Source organism: Haemorhous mexicanus, chromosome 2 (genome assembly GCF_027477595.1).
Source record: "Haemorhous mexicanus isolate bHaeMex1 chromosome 2, bHaeMex1.pri, whole genome shotgun sequence".
NCBI lineage: Eukaryota > Metazoa > Chordata > Aves > Passeriformes > Fringillidae > Haemorhous > Haemorhous mexicanus.
In genome coordinates this window covers 34,813,345-34,829,666 of record NC_082342.1, presented here as the reverse complement: position 1 = coordinate 34,829,666, position 16,322 = coordinate 34,813,345, and the positions used below count along the sequence as shown (strand labels likewise).

Genomic DNA, 16,322 nt, shown 5'->3' with positions numbered 1-16,322 from the left:
GCTGTTCCTCTTACCTGCTGTATCCCAGTTGCTGCATTGGTTATTTACAAGGATACGACCTGACTTGCAACATAGGTGTTGACCCTGTCTTGTGCAAAGCCCTGCTGCCTCCAGGCATCCAAATAAAGGATCTTTTTAAGAATTAGATGCTACAGACCTTATGCTGTTGTCTGTAAAACCAGGGGCTTTGGTTTGGGCAGGACCCAGGCCCCCCATTCAGAGCAGTGATACTGTACAAAGCCTTTGGCCCTGGGAATATCCGAGTTCCTCAACTCCCTGCAGGATCAAGGCCAGGTGGGGTTGAATAGGGCTCATAGACATGTTTCCCTCAGGAGAAGCTCTCAGCTCTGGCACATCCTTACCTGGTCAATATTTGCACAGTTAAGAGTGGGACAGGGATGGGAAAGTTCATCTGCCAGTGGTAAACTGGTTTCCTGAGCATCAGCACTATCAGATTTGGGTTCAAAGGCACTGTGTGGGCAGAAACTGGCCTCTCTCAGCCCTCAGTGCCTCCTTGCTGTAAACCCATCCACCTTGTCCCAAGTTGTGTAGGGGATGGCAGTTCTGGAGGTATTGGGTGGGAAAAGATAGGGATTTGGGTGCTGGAAAAAAATTCTAGAAAAGCATCTGAAGGTGGGGGTATTATTGCACAAGTTAAATGATATCCTGGATGCAACTGCTTTGTGGTTGGGGCTGTTTTAAAGTGTAGTTTATCTGGCATTGAATAGCTATCAGAGAGGTGGTTTTAGCCACTGTGCTTTTAAAATCAGCATGCTAAACCCCCTTGGAGTTGTGAGAATATGTGCATATGCAGACTGGTGTTGGTTCAATTCAACACACCCTTGGAAACCTCATCTGGGATGGTGTTGGCATGTCCCTCACATTTTGCCAGTTTTCAGAAGCTGTCAGGTAGTACTGTGTGGGAAGTGTTACAGGGATAAATCCTGAAATCCTAATTTGGGCTAAACTCCCACTGTTTCCAGTGGGTGGCTTGCTGGCATTAAGGCCAAGTACCCCTGAGCTATTACAGATGACCTTTCTGTCCTGTAAAAGTCAAGGAGACTGAGACTTTGTCTTGTACTAGAGATCAAACTGCAGGATTGCAGCCCTTAGAGTTAGTACATGTGCTGAGATTTGTGAACAAGAAGTTGGTTAGCCAAAAACATTTCCAGTAACTGTTCTTTAGATTCTCAGTAGTACTGGTGAAATGCCAGAGATCTGGAAACAGAAATTAGCTGGTGATTTCGAGCAGTGCACGAAGAAGACACTCATTCTGTAGAGGAAACACTGATGTTCTGAAAACTCTACTTTTCATAAATGCAGAATATATAACCCCATGTATTTTAAATGGAAAAATTTAAATTCTTTCAAATTACCAGCATAAATTTATTGAAATTGTTTGCTCAGATAACTGATTTGTATTTTTTTAGGAGGCTGTTTCTATGAAATCTCTGCAGCTTTTGTCAGTATATTGCTTTCCAGCAAAATTGAATTAAATGTATTTTAGAAGCCAAGAGTCTGGAAGTAGGTACCTGAAGTTTCTGACTATCACCAAGTGATTGAGATCATAAGTTGTTCTGGCTTCGTCTCTCTATGCAAGAAAGAGGGAAGATATCTTGTTTGTGTTGGCAACACTTAAGAAAATCGAATAATATTTCAACAGCAAGAAAAGAAAAAGGCCCAAATCTCTCCAGAAAATGTTGCTGTGCAAACCTTGGCTGGCAGAAGGTCTTCCCAGCTGAAGAGCTTCTTTCCCACACCTCAGTGGAGCACCAAAATTAAAGTCTGACTGAGCCCAACTTGATGTCAGCCTCAAATGTTATGTAAGGATGGATACCTCAAGAAATTGCTCACTTGTGACTGAGGTTCTGAAGCCCACACTGTATTGTTTTTCTTGCCTGTTTCCCCTTAGGTGGTCACTGCTTATTCATATTTCAAGCTCAGGAGGGCTCTTCTGTCCCATCACTGGGACTTCAAGGGGGAAGAAGGGTTTTCAAATCCTTCCATGCCCCCTTTATCTCTGGATTGTGTACACAGCTCTCTTTTCCCTTTTTTTCTCTTCCTGGGAATATGTTTCTTGTGCTAACTGAAATTGCAGAAGCAGCTGGAAGGGCTTCATCTCATGTTGTGTGCTCTCTAACCATCTGAATTGCCTTTCCTTTATAGAAGTGATTGACTGATAGGAGGAGGGCCAAGCAGACGAGAAGTACTTTGGCTTTCTCCCCCTCTTGTGCCTCCAAGATCACAAATGAGTTCTGTGAGAACTGGGACAAGAGCTGGCATCTCCCAAGTACTGGAGCTGTACTCCACACACTAAATTTCATAATGAGGGTGTTATGGTACTGATCCCAGCTCTTCTGCTGGTTTTCTGCTCAAGGTTGTCACAACCACTTTTAATTTGCCTTCATCACTAAACTGGGGCCTTGGATACTAAGGAGTAAAGACATGCTTCAGACAAGTAGTTTGAATGATGATGTGTATCTCTCTCCTTTAAAGCCTCCCTGTCAGTTTGTGTGGCTTGTAATTGCAGAATTGTAGGTTGGCAGGAGCCTCTGTGTGGATAGTCTAGTCCAATTCCCCACCTATTGTGGTGGCAGCTGAAACACTCAGCTCAGTGGCATATCCAGTGGGGTTTTGAGCATGCCCAAGGATCGAAATTCCCATTATCTTCCTGAGCAACCTGTGGTTTTCTGAGTTCTGTGGTTTTGTGTCCATCTCCCCTCACTCCCACCCTGAAAAAAAAGTGCGGTTTTGTTGTGGGGTTTGTTCTTACATTTAAATGGAATTTCCTGTATTTCAGTTTGTGCCCACTGGCTCTTGTCCTGTTGCTGGATACCACCAAGAGGAGCCTGGTTTCATCTTCTTTACATCTCCATCAGGTATTTATGCACATTGATAAGACCCCTCTGAACTTTTTCTTCTCCAGGCTGAAGAGTCCCAGCTCCTTCAGCCTCTTCTTATATGCCAGGTGCTCCAGTCCCTTAATTGTCTTTGTGAACCTTTGCTGGACTCTCAGCAGTATGTCCATGTCTCTGTTGTACTGGGGAGGGAAGGACTTCTCCCAGCACTCCAAATTTGTCTCACCAGCCCTCAGCAGAGGGGAAGGTTCCCCTCCCTTGACCTGCTGGAAGTTGTTTTTCCTAATGCAGCCCACATGCTGTTGAACTTCTTTGCTACAAATGTTGTTTGGAGGCTCATGGTCAACTTGATGTCCACCAGAAATTTCAGGCCTTTCTCTGCTTTTTCTGCTTTTTTTTTGCCTTTTGGCTCCCAGTATGTGCTCCTGAGCAGCAGAGCTTTGCATTTTCCTTTGTTTAACGGCAAAGGTTGGTGTTGGCCCATTTCTGCAGCCTGTCCACGTCCCTCTGAGTGGCCTACCTGGTCTGTTAGCCACCATTTCCAATACTGTATCATCTTCAAACTTCCTGAAAATTGGCTTTCTGCTGCCACCATAATCTTTCCTTTATAAAGAATTCAGAGCCCTAGGTGAAGTATGTAATGAATCAAATCTCTCAACAGTTCTAGAAAATACATTGCTGTTCACTTGGGAAAGTCAGACAGAAGTGAGGCAGCTTCACTAGCACTAACAGAACATTAAATGCTTTGCCTTGTAGTAAAGGACTTCATTATTATTATTTAGGACTTTCATTCCTCGAATCTCTGATACTTCATGCAATACCAGCTCTTGCCCTTTGCTAACACCATAGCAACCTGCTATAAATGTCACTATATAATGTGGCTTGTTGGCCAAAAGCAGGACAAGGAATGCTTTCTAGGGCAGGAAATCCATGGGGTCAGTTAAAAAAGTGCTGTAGAATGAGGGAAGAATCCCAAGGTTGTTTTATAGTATTGCAAAGCAAATTTTCTTTTTCTATCCAAAACTGTGCCCTAGAGGAAATAGGGGCATCAACCAAAATTCTCTCAATGCTTTATCTATATCCCCCTCCCCCAAAACCTACATCCTAGGCACCATCTAAACCTCTGGGCTAACAGATGGTGTTGAGAGGGGGAGGGAGGGAGACCAATTTGCATCTAAATAGCTGAAATAAGAAAGGGTCATGTCCCACAGACCAGCCCCACTCACCTGCTGTTTAAATCCCCCTGAGAAACAGGCAAGCGCGCTTGGTTTTTTAACATCTGCGTCAGCTATACTTGCTCTCTGAAACTTTCTGCCCTAAAAAAGCTGCAATCCTCTGCATCTTGCTGTATGGATTCTGTTCTGCCCCCAAAAGGATGAACTTTTAAGGCTTTAGTTATTTGAATGGATTTGACAGCTGTGTCATTTCTGTTCAGCCCTCCCATCAGAGTGACTGTTGCTGTTGGTTAGCATAATTAACACAAGCACTAATGATACAGAAAAGGATCAGGGCAAATATTACCTCCTCTGTCAGCTTGCTACTCATAGCTGCCTGATTTCCACCTTCAGATGTGCTCTTGCCATATGGTCCTGTGGACTCGTGATGCAATTTTCTGTGCTGGGTTTGTGTGTGTAGGTGGGATGGGCTTTGGCTCTAGTCACCTCCAGGCTGCAGCCCAGTGGGGATCCTGGTCCTGCAGGACTGTGGCATGGCGTTGGATGGCTGCTTAATCCTGCAGGCATGCAAAGCCAACTTGCTCTGGCTTCCTGACTGTGTCCTGTAAGAATCTCTCAGGTCTAAGACCTTGCTGCTTTGTACTGATTATGTTTTGGAGTGTAAGGATCATTTGCCCACCTCTGTTACACATTCACAGAGACTACTCTGTGTCTACCCCCCTGTCCTGTCCTGGCAGCAAGAAGTGAGATTTTGTCTCTTCAGGCAGAGTTTCTCAAAGTTTAAGACTGTGGAAATCCTGTAATAAGAAAAACCTCCCCCGTTCTTCATAATCATGGACACATTCACCGCCTAGGGTTGGGGTTCTGCAAACCACAAAGCCCAGGACTCCAAGCACGCTGCAGCTGCAAAAGGCATCCCAAGGGGAACTCAGAACTGCCACAACATGGCTCCCTCCACACCTTTCTCCTTTGAGCCAGCCTTAGCCCAAGGCTGCTTCCACTGCTCTGCCTGGGGGTAGGGTTCTGCAAACCCCGAAACCATCCTACCTTATTTCCCAGTGATATTTGGAGAGGCAAGAGGGCTTTGCAATGAAGTTTAGTCTTAGTACAAAACACCAAGATGAGCGAAACCTCATTCCACCCATCAGTTCCTTGGACTTCCACACTCAAATTCTAAAAATAAATAATGTGACAATAGTCCAGGTGGTTTAGGAACTTTTTTACTGTTGTCTGTTGACAGTATCTTCTCTACTTCCCAATAAGGCAGAGGCATTGGAAGGTTGTTTGGCAGACTTGAAGGCTCTGCAGGATAAGGAGTGGTGAAGGTCTGGGGACCCATCACTGTCTTCTGTGTGTTGATCTGGTAGAATAAAATGTCTGGGATAGAGGATTTCTATTTCTGCAATTGCAAGACCTTGAATCTCTTCTTTATTCAGCACAAACCTGGAGGGAATTGGTGAGGTTAACCTTGGCTAAACTGCTGGGCCCTCCCTCCCACAAGTGTCTTGGAAGGGAAAATGGCCTTCAGAAGTGTCTTTGTTTTTTTGTTGGCTTTTTTTCCCCTCATTTAATTCCCAGGTATATTTCAGTACTGTGGGTAGTGGTGGTTGATGTGCATTAGGGCAACATGGGTCTGGGCAACAGCCTTGTTTACATGCCTCCAGGGAATAAGTTCATTTATTTTATAATTTAAGATAGATTCCAGTTAATACAAACAAGATCCGGTGTATGAATGCTTACAGAAATAACTGGGCAAGGCACAATACCAAATTATATTATTTTACAGCAGTCTGTGGTACTTTATAACCTTCCACAACTGTTTTTCTTTTTAGTACTTTGTCACTTGAGGATAACAATGTTTTATAACTGGTCATATCACATGATGCATACTCACTGTCTGGGAGTAAACAAAAAAAGTGAGTTAACTTGGGTGGTGCAAGTTACATGCACACATAAATGTGTGTGGATATACATGTTTATACATCCACACTTTCTTCTGTAGGACAGACCTCTGCCCTGCTCCTTCTGCCCCCTTCCCCAATTCAGTGATGCAGGCAGGTGACTGGCTCTGGCAGCTGTGCTGCTGATCTTTGCCATGGATCAAATGCTTGTTATGCAGCAGGACCCCACAGACCATGTAAGAGCAAATCCAGAAATGAAAGATGCTATGGGAAATATTTATTTTCTCTGTTTTTAAAAAAACAAAACTGTGTAAATTGTGCAGCTGTAGCAGAGGTGCATGTTACTTTGTGACAAAGGAGGCAAAAGGGGGAAATATGAGGAATCAGGTGCCCTTTGAGGTGAGGTTTGCAAGTAGTGGGATGAAGACTGGAGAAACTGGATTTCACAGACTCCTAGAATGGTTTGTGTTGGAAGGAACCCCAATGCTGATCCAGTTTCAGCCCCTTGCCATGGGGACTGCCCTCCCCTGCGTCAGATTGCTCAAAGCCCCATCCAGCCCGGCCTTGAAGACTTCCAAGGATGTGATATCCACAGCTTCTTGGGCAGCCTGTTTCAGTGGCTCACCACCCTCACAGGAAAGAATTTCTTCCTAGTATCTGATCTAAACCTGCCCTCTGTCTTGTGGCCATTCCCCCTTGTCCTGTAACTCCATGCCCTGGTCCAAAGTCCCTCTCCAGCTCTATTGCAGCCCCTTTAGGTACTGGAAGGTGCTCTAAAATCTCTGTGGAGCCTTCACTTCGCCAGGCTGAACAATCCCAGCTCTCTTAGCCTGTCTGCATAGCAGAGGTGCTCTGGCCCTCTGAGCATCACTCTGGTCTCTTCCAGTTTTGCCCCAGCAGGTCCACGTCCCTCTAACACTGAGGTCCCCAGAGCGGGATGCAGCACTCCAGGTGGGGTGTCACCAGAGTGGAGCAGAAGTGGAGAATTGCCTTCTTCTACCTGCTGGTCACAGTGGCCTGAGATGTAGGCTGCTTTTATTTTAGCAGGTTTCTTTTTGTTTCTTTTATTAAGTGGCTTACCAAGTGGCTGACTGACATTGGAACATTTATTTCTGTATCTTCCCAAGCTCTCTCACTGGAAGAGGAATTTGCTGTACAGGAAGGACCATTCTGGTAATCTACAGTGTTACTTCAGTCACTTTCTCTGTGTTGAACTAAAATACTAAAGAAAAAGATGTGCTGGATTGGAACCATGCCTAAAGCAATTCTCGGCATAATGGGATTATTTTACTGATTTTTAATTAAAATAGAGTTCTAACTAGATTGTTTTGAGCATACATATGGCTCTGGTTTGTTGTTGTTGGTCTAATTGCCTCCTAAATTAAAGATACCACTATTCTAATCCACCTTCTCCCTTGGGATATTGGCATTAAAAGAGGGTGTGGAATGCTCTGTAAATTATTTACAGGCATGCAAGATAGAAAATGGTCTTTAAAGGCATTAGCCAAAACTTAGGTCTTCCCTTTACGTGTCATATCTAGACAGAGAGTCTGATGAATTGTTATTTTTTGGTATGTATTTATTTCTCTGTCCTGACAGGTCTTTTAAATGGTTAGAAATGTAGTCTGAGAAAAATGCCAATAATCTCAACCTCTGAGGAAGAAGCAGGTAATGAATCTCCAGGGAAATACGCAGAGTCCAGATGCTCCACAGGCTGGAAAAGGTTGGGAGCCTGTGGACCAGGGTCAGAGACAATACATCATCTCAGATCTAAGATGGAAGCTGTCTGCTGACAACACAAGATACTAAAATGACAGAATTACAGGCTTATTTGCTTAGGACTACTTTTTGAGAGCCCATTTTAAAAAGTGATTTGGGATTTGACTACTTCGATTTAAGATATCTTGGTTAAATTTTGTCAGAAATAAAGCATTATCTTTTTGCAGATTTTTAGTTATCTTTACAAACTGAAACCCTTTGGGCAAATTTCACCTGTGTGGGATGGAAATTCAAACCATGAATTTAAAGAAGTTATAAGAAGCTTAAAGAATATATATTAGGCTCAAATCTAACTTCTTGTTTCAAAGCTAAAAGGGACCTTATAAAGTAGAAGGCCATAAGTTTAGATGTCTGTTGTGTAACATTTTAATAGAGTAGCAGAGATTGACAGAACTTTTGTCAATGTAGAATATTTAAGCTCCTCAGATAAAACTAGATGTACATTGAAGAATGTTCACAGGAAAACAAGAGTTATTTCCAGCCTGAAGAGATTTTTCTTAAAAGTGAAAGCAGCCAAACATACTTACGTTGGGAGGCTGTGAATCAGCACCTGCAAATACCAGCAGTACAAGAATACCCAGGAATGGAACAAAAAGTTGGATGGGGCCCTGAGCAACTTGATATGCTGGGAGGAATTGCTGCACATGGCAGAGGGGCTGGACTTAGTTGATTTTTAAGGGCCCTTCGAACCCAAGCCTTTTCTGTGATTACTTGGGCCGAAAGAAACAGCTGGAAAGAGGGGAAGAAGCAGCCTCATACTTGCAAAGGAGACAGTTCACTTAAGCTGTATTGTGGATTGATTTGAAGGATCTCCTTTCCTCCAGCAAATGTATTTTACTTCACTGAGTCCCTCTGCAATCAGTGTAAGAACAGAAAAGATGGAGTTAGTGCAGGCTATGCACACATTCATATAAGTATGAATTGTTAGTAAAGAGGAAGGCAGCACTTCCCTTGAGACAAGTGTAAATGGCATAAAGTGAAGGGGGAAAAATTGGTTTGAGAAGTGCATCCCCATGCATTTTTCCTGGGTGTGCTCAAGGACCAAACCTGGGATTTCTTGAGAGCTGTGCAATAGCTGTTTCCAAAACTAACTGCCCTGTTAATATCTTGAGTTTTTTTAGCAAACAGAGCTGTTACTGTAGAGGTGAGAGGTGAAATTATGGTATGCTAGTTACAGAATTTAAAGTATCCTTTTTTACTGTCTTGCCTTGGATAGGAGAGAGGGAGTGTGGTCAGATATCCTGAGGTGTGTGCTGGTTTGTGTGGCCAAAACACAGAGAGCTTTATGTTGTGGGTAGGTACCATATCTCTATAACAGCCTGCTGCAAACATTCTTGACTCTTAATTGCTGAATTAGGGGAGGATGATCAGGAAACTGCACCTGGACTTGCAGCATGCCGTGCTTTCCTAATTCTTATGCTGGTAGCCTTAGGAGCAAGTAGCTGTAGGACTTGAGCAAGGTGACTTAAAGCAATGGGAGGGAATACTGTACTGAGCAAAACGCCTTAACTCTTACAACTTCCTGGAGCATCTGTCTTTGGTTGTTGTCTTCATTTTGGAAATCGGTTGAGTTTTATCTACCCCTTAGCAAAGGTACAACATTGTCTATAGAATTTCTTGTCTGCCCAGTAGTGGCCATAAAAAGATTTTTAGCATTTTAACTACACAGAGGACAAACAACAACCTGACAAAGCAGTCTTGAGATGAATAAAACATGCATACTGGCAATCCATCCATCAGTGAAATCCCAATTCTGCTGAATGTGCAGTTCATATTGTCGCTAATTGTATGATGTAGATGCTTGTCCACTGGGAATTGGATGGAAATTATCAAGTCACTTGCTTCAGATGCTGACAGGGCTGTGAATGGGAGCTCAGTCAGTCTCCTCTGGGTTGGGTTTTATGGTTACAGTGTTGCTGCTTCTTGAGAAAGAATGAGTTTTAAATAGGTAGCAGTGAAGATCCATGCATCCTGCTGAAAGCTGCTTAGGCCACTGTAGCAAGAACAGAGGGTAAGAAGCTCTGTGCCCCAGAAAAGCATTGCTCAAAGATGTTGAGGAAAACCTTGCCTGCCATATCTAGCCTTGCAATTAACTCCTACTCCTAATTACATAGTGCCTTAAAGTGGGCCTGCCACTGTAATAAATGATGTTGTTATATTTCCTTTTGTTCAGTGGAGTAAAAATAGTTCACTTGGCTCATGGGCTTTATTTAACTGAGCGCTAATGCAGATTTGGTTGGAATATATTGCAGAAACAGCAGTTCCTTTGTGCCAGTCCTATAGAGCTTTCTTTTCTCTACTGACATACAGTAAGTATGATTGGAATCTGAGTAAATGATGTGATAAAAGGCTTGATGGTGCTTCCTAAAAACAAACTGCTCATTAAATTAAACGATGATGATTCTTAATGGACTAGTTAGTGCTCTGCAGTGCATTTGGTACAAGTAAGGAAATCTAGGGGTGTGAGACCTTGCCACTATGACTCCTCCTGTATGTTCTAAAATCATAAAGCAGGTAGAATAGGGAGTTTTGCTAGATAGCATATAATTATAAACACAGAGATGGTGTTCCTGCAGCAAAGACCACTGTGACAGTTTAATTAGGGGAGAAACCGCAAGCCACCTTAGGCTTTTTCATTTTGCCTTGTAAGTGAACTGCTCATAGAGCATTTCACATATTGCACTTGAAGGACTAATCATTGTAAACCTGAAGCAGATTTATGTGCTGTTCTCAAATTGCTTGTCTTCAGTGATATTAAATTAGCTCTTGCAGCGCTGGGTGTTTGATGGTGCTTGTCTCTAAATTCAGTTTGTCTACAAAAACCTCACATTTGATGCAGAGTTTATCATCCTGTCTTTGGAGAACTATTCATTCTCCCCTCTTTTCCCAGCTTTGAAGAACCAAAACTTTTAACCAAGCAACATGAAACTGAACCAATCTTTGTGATTTCATTTAATTGAAATTACTGCCAGTATGAAAATCCTGGCTAGCAATTAAGGGAATGTGACAGCTTTGCCAGTCATTACATAAATACTATGGAGCACTGGGCTTCCTACTGTCATTAGCTGCAATGAATACAATGGAGCTATACACAGGAGCAAGAACTACTCTGATGATAAATGTTTGCATTTCCAATTAGCACTGAACTGTTGTGGCATTTTCCCCTCAGTCTAATTGAGGGTCTTGGGTGGTTTTATTCACTAAGATAATTGGGTTGTCTTCTTGCTCTTTACTTTCCCAGTAGCAAAAGAGTTGAATGAGTTTTGCTCTTAAGAACATTGGTTTCCTCCTTGCAGGTCTCTGTGTCTCAGTGTTTCTTCACCTCAGAAAAAATTCAGTTTTTACAGGTTAATGTAAACTTTCATCTATTTATGTACTGTGGCTTTTTGCTAACCACTGCATTGCGGTGTCCTCTGTGCCTGTGGGATGTCGTTGACTTGATCTGACAGTGTTCTCGTTTTCTTATATGTTTCTTACCCCCACCCCTACTGGTAAATGACAGATCTCTGGATTTAAAAAGGTGCAGTTTTTTTGCAAATGCTAACATGTATTTAAAGTATGAATACATTGTACTGGCAATTATTCCACATTAGGAGATAGCAGGGCTTAATTTTGAGCCCTGTGCTCTATGTCCATCTTCCTGCATTGGAAACTTTTGAATGGAATAATGATTAATGATTCGGCTGCTCTCAGTTGCTGTTGCTGCTAATGTGTAGTTAGGACTCCGAGCCAAGTAACTTAGGCAGGAGTAGTGGGGGTGGGTTTAACTCTGTGCATTAATATATTCTCTTTATGCTGCATCTAGTCACTTCCTCTGGAGCACAGATTTCCTCCAGGAAACCTGCTTATATGGGCTTTGGATATGCTTTAACATAAGAGGCCTTTATTTTTCCCACCCTGCTTAGCAAACTCTGACTCTGGCGACTACTTTAACTTGTGTGGTTGAAGCCCTGCCCTCCTGAGAGCAAAAGCAGAACCAGAGCCAAGGCTGCTCTGTGCTGTGCTGGAAAAGGGAGCCTGTCCTGACATCTGCAACAGCCAACTTGCTTGTTCAGGCATGCAGGGGGAGGGGAGGCAGCACTTCTGGAGATGAGGAAATAAGGAGGATGATTTGTGGGCTGAGAACTTTCAAAAACGGTACTCTTGGTTCTTTCTGTTGCAGCTTGGATTTTATTTTTTTTTTTCTCCTTGAATAAGGATGCAATTTATTTCTCTTGGGCTGTTTAAAAGTGCTGTTAGGAGTGGCTAAATGCTTGGTCAAAATGAGGATGCTGCTGCCCAGAGATGGGATCAGGCAGAGCTGATCTCTGCAGTTCTCCAAGTTTGAGTACTGAAGCACAATTAAGGGGAGTTCATCACATGTTCCAGGTACTCGGGCATAGCTGGCACTGATTGTGAAGTGGTTATTGTTTGACACAGCCATTTATTTGTGCAACAGCTGAAGCCAAGTCTAAACACGGCAATTTAAGCTGGCATTGCCTCTCTGTGGTTTTGGATTCAAGCCCAATGTGGTGAAAAGGGCTTGACCTGCCTCAGTGCTTCTAAAACCCTCAGTGTGCCTGGGTTACTGTCACAGTGGTCATGCATGGGCCCACACTCTGGAAGCTGGTGAATATTGGGCCTTGATTCTTTCTAACAAAACAGAAAGAAGCTTCCTTAACTTGAATGAAAGGAGAACTCTGTTGCTAGGAATCGAGTGGTTATAATTAGTCTGTTCTTCTTTAGAAGCGTATCTGTGCAGTAGGATGGGCTAGCATGGATATCTGCCCAGGGAGAGATTTTACAGCTCTCCTGCCTACTACAGGGATGTCCATGTCCTCCTGCAAAATCTGGGCTGGGGAATCCCACCTTGCATTTAGCCCAGACTGCTGGGGTTGAATGAAAGGCTTTTTTAAAAAGGACTGTCTGGACTTTTGGCTTTTAAAATTCCAAGCCATGGGACTGTCCAGCTTTTCCTGTTGAGTTGTCAGTGGTCAGTCTTCCTTTATGTCTGGCACTATGGAAATAATGCTGGCAGTGGAGCAAGACTGCAACTGGTAGTTGGCCATCTGCCATGAGAGTGTCTCCCTTCCCGCTCCTCACACCCACCCACCCACCCACCCGTGCTGTAGCAGTGGATGCATTCTCTTCTACGTATATACTGATGTTGAGAGATTATTCTTTCATTTAGTTTAGTGATTTCATCTGCATCTTCAGGTGTTGGCAGCACCCGCAGGGTCTAACAGGTAAGTTCTAAAAAGACATCAGCAAACACTGCTGTTTTGTAATTATTTATTTGAACTTTATGCAAACCTGTTGTTTAGTCTGTTCGAGTTTTTGTGTTGTTTGTTTGTTGTTATTTTTGTTTTGTGTTTGTTGCAGTTTACATGTAAATGCAGGGTCTGGGCTGGTGCTTTGCTGGTCCTTGGCTTTTTTGGTTTAATTGGCACATTTACACAGAGCTCAGATGTGCAGTAACTGGCTGGGGAGACAGCTCCATGCTAAGGTTTGTGAGGGTTTTTTTAATCACCTCTAAATGTGGTGATCAGTCTTTCCTCCCTCAGAGTATGTGTGTTGCAGCTGCCTTTTTTGTGACAGCATGTGTTCCAGGTCCCATCTGCTGCTGGGTGGAGGAAGAAGACACCTCTTGCCTCTTTTTCAGGTGGAAGGCGTGGGGTGCCCTTCCTTCAGCGTGAGACTGGTGTTTGAGACTTAGTCCCACGTAAAGTAATAAAAAAACGAATGACTGTCTTTTCATCCTGTGTGGAAACCCAGCTGGTAAACTCTGATGTTACTTTTTCTGCTGGGATTTGCATGGAAGCGTGACACACAGGGAGGGAATCTGCTGCTTGCAATGTGTTTGAACAGAGCAGGGCACAGCCTGTGCTCTTTCTCACCAGGGCAGTGTTGAGGGGGAAGGAGGGGATTTTAACTGTGTGTGCTCGCAAGCAATTTCTAGCCATGGGGTGGAAGGACTCAGGGATACTGGTGCAGAGGTAAAACACTTGTTCTGATAAGGATCAACTCAATTAAAGGTTAAGACTCTCCTTTTTTTTTTTTTTTTTTGTTTGTGAGCAAGACACCCTTTCCTCACCCTGCCAACAACAGAATACTAGTGACTTGGAAAAATAGGAGATTTCCTTCTGGTAGTAGGCAGAGAGGAAAGAGCAGTTGCTGAGCATCTTCCTCCTCCCCGTCTTGTTTAATATAGTTTATTCTTCTGTACGTTGTAATGAGTAACTTAAAGCTACTCTCTTGCCAGACTGCATGAATTATAGATGTCTCTTTTATGAGTTTTCATGTTGACTCCTGCAATTAGTATGCATTGGACGTAGTTATCTGTATGGCATCTACTGTAGCGTAGGTTTCAGCCTTTCTGACTTTTTAATTGCTTTCTGTTTTAGCAATCAGTCATGTGTCTGTCTTGCTAAGGAATGCAAAGAGAACACAAGCAGCTTGATAGAAACCTAGAGTTCTGCATGGAGCAGCAGGTTTGAAATGATGTGCTTGAGTTAAGTGGAAGGAAAAATGACATACATAGAGGGTCTTTGTTCTCTCTTTTTTTCTGCTTGTGTGTGTGCTACAGTAGGGTCAGAATGTACTTTTGGGTCCCCCTCTGTGAGGTGAATGTCTCAGGACGCTGTGCCTATACTACAGTTTATGTCTGTGGTTTAGACATAAACTTCATGATTTCCAAGGCATGTAGATGTGGCACTTGAGAGTGGCATTTAGTGGTTAACACCATGGTGCTGAGTTAATGCTCAGGCTTGATGATATTAGGGTCTTTTTCAACCTTAATGATTCCGTGATTGTCTTTTGTGTTATATCTTCTTAACAAGATCAGCATGGATCTTTGAGTCTGTGAATGTACTCTGAACTCTTGGATGCCCCTCTTGGCACCTGTGGGTGCTGTCTTCTGTTCAGTACTTCTGCTTGTTCTATCTTCTGTCTGTCTTTTTCCTGTCTGCATAAGTGTTTTGTAGGTGTAAAAGGAGAGTTTGACAGGTTTGCTGTTGGACTCTGTTGAGTCTGGGGCAATGATACGTAGCTAATGGGCTGCAAAAGTTGATGGGAAGGGACACAGGGGTGCATTGAAGGCAACCATAACTTGACTTCAGCAGTCACAGATTGCAGTATGTAATAAAACTTTTCATGATCACTGTGTGCTGAAACAACTAAAACTTTCAGTACTCTCAAATGTCTGCAGAAACAATAGTCCTACATTACAACTATGCCTTCCTAGTGGTGTCGACGGAGTTTGGTTTGAGTGCTGGTATTTTAATATATATAGTAGTTGAGAATAATTGTGTCTGCAGCTAAAATGTATTCCCTCATCTGACTCTGGTTGAAAAGTTCATGTGCTGTTTCATTGCTTCCACTGTTCCCTTAATCACACTGTGGAAACCTAAGATGGATTTCTCAAGGCAGAGTCGTGCTGGTGTGAAGAAGGAAATAACTCAGAGCAGCGATGCTTTGCATTCCTGTTGGAATGGATTGTGCCGAGCTGAGTGACTCATTTCAGTGGCCTAGTGCTACCGGCTGGGGAAGCGATTGCCTGGTGCTCTGAATTCGGGCAGTGCCTACATGAGGGGGTTTGTTTAAAGCCTGCTTACATGTGAATTGGCAGGAGATTATTTTAGGAAGAAGGGCATTTGCACAGCCAGCTGGGCTGCAGTGAGGGAGATGGCTACCTCTGAAACCACTTGGCCTGGCTCTGGGCTCTCAGCTGTGCCTTGGCTGTATAATTCTGTCAGGAGAGGGTTTCATCTGCCTACTTTGAAGCCAATAGAAGTTCAAAGTATAATGATGTTGCATTTGACCTCTGTATTGCAGGGGGAGGATTCATTTAAGCAGGTTTTTTGGTTTTTCCTTTAAATACATAGTGGCACAAGGCTTTGGGGAACCCTCCAGTGCAGCTATTACAGGGGGTAACTTCTGTGGAATCACTCTCTTAGTTTTGTGGATTAAGGGATTTCTCATACCCCCCCCCCCCCCCCACCCCCCCAATCTCCAAACAGCTCATGTAACTCCAAACATAAGATTTTGATGAAGAGAAAGGTCTGTGAACTTGAGTGATGGAGGGAAAATGAGAAGTAGCACTATAGGCTTTGCCTGCAGCAAAGGTGCAGTTATCAAATTGGTGTGAAACAATATTGCTTGTAAAACTATGTAACTTCTCAGCAGTTAACTTGCTCTTTCAGGGAATAATGTAAGATAAACAAGAGCTTGTACTGCCAGTTTCTATCCCTGCGGTAAAACAGTAATTCACTTGAGCGCTATCCTTTCTGACTGAGGGATTTTGAAAAACTTTCTTATATTGAAGAAACTGAGAGCAGATGTCCCTGGGGTTTTGCACCGGTGGAACTGAGGGGGAGATTTTTCTTATACTCTTTTTTTGAGGTTTTTCCTTATGTTCTTTTTCTTTCTCCCAACACTAGACCAGCCTCTGCCTGTAATCTGGGGCTTTTTTTATTCTTCTTCTCACTTCTTGTTCTCCAGCCTGGAGCCACATACTGCTCTATTTTGATCTGATGTTGCATCCATTCCCCAACTTAGTAAACTTTACTCTTTCTCCTGCTTTAGTTTTGTGCCTTTGACAGCAGGTATACTGACCTGTCTGCTCAGTGGGA

General features: G+C 43.2%; 1 protein-coding gene across 12 annotated transcripts in view; it reads left to right on the top strand.

The window, feature by feature from the left end:
* Positions 1 to 16,322, top strand: part of PAK1 (p21 (RAC1) activated kinase 1) — a 98,313-nt gene that overhangs the window by 50,213 nt on the left and 31,778 nt on the right. For 8 of the 12 annotated variants that reach the window (XM_059838406.1, XM_059838408.1, XM_059838404.1 and 5 more), the window contains one exon: positions 2,801 to 2,879. The exons of the other annotated variants lie outside the window; for them this stretch is intronic. The gene's annotated coding sequence lies outside the window, so the exon portion shown is untranslated. The remainder of the gene's footprint in view (positions 1 to 2,800; positions 2,880 to 16,322) is intronic. 12 annotated transcript variants of the gene reach the window in all.